Consider the following 753-nt stretch of genomic DNA (forward strand, 5'->3'; position numbering starts at 1 on the left):
AAATTTAAACTGTGCCTAGTGAGTAACCCTTTCATGACTGGTGATATATATGGTTGCCCACCCACATTTGCTGCCTCTCAGGTTCCTTGAGAAGCGGCTTTCACACCGACAGTGGGTGCATCCAGAAGTTAGGGGCCTTTATGATTGATTAAAAAAAAAAAAAAAAAAAAGGGCATGTGCCACAAATTACTGTTTCTACAGTGTGTTGTATGAGGTGTGTGCATTTTTGGTAGGAAAAAGAGAACTTTTGAAAATTTTTCTTTGGGACACTGAATGTCCCTCTGGACTCTGGGGGGAGCATCCGGGGTAGAATTAGTGGAACAAGGTATGTTTCTTGGAACTCGGAAGGTAGGCTTGTTGATGGGGGGAAAAAAACTAAAAAAAAAAAATCCATACTACCTACCAAAAATTCAACAATACTCAGTGATTCAGCATGCTTCCGTTAATGAAAACACATGATATCAACAAAAAATTCAAAGCAGAAAATAATTGGGTCTTGAAAGACTTAGTAGACTTAATCTGAAAATAAAACAAATTTGCACCGAAAAAGAGAACCAGCTTTACAAGGACAGCAAAATAATACAGGTGGGTCAGTCTAGTATCAATAGGGGTTCATAAGATGTAATAGAAAATATCTGTCTGGTTCTTTGCATAATTTTGAGCACAGGATCATCATTAGCTTTGCAATTTGGAAGAAAACCAAACAGCATGAGCATTATCCCCCAAAGAAAGTGTGATTGTTAAGGTTGTGTG

This window comes from Trichechus manatus, unplaced genomic scaffold (genome assembly GCF_000243295.1).
Source record: "Trichechus manatus latirostris isolate Lorelei unplaced genomic scaffold, TriManLat1.0 scaffold00177, whole genome shotgun sequence".
NCBI lineage: Eukaryota > Metazoa > Chordata > Mammalia > Sirenia > Trichechidae > Trichechus > Trichechus manatus.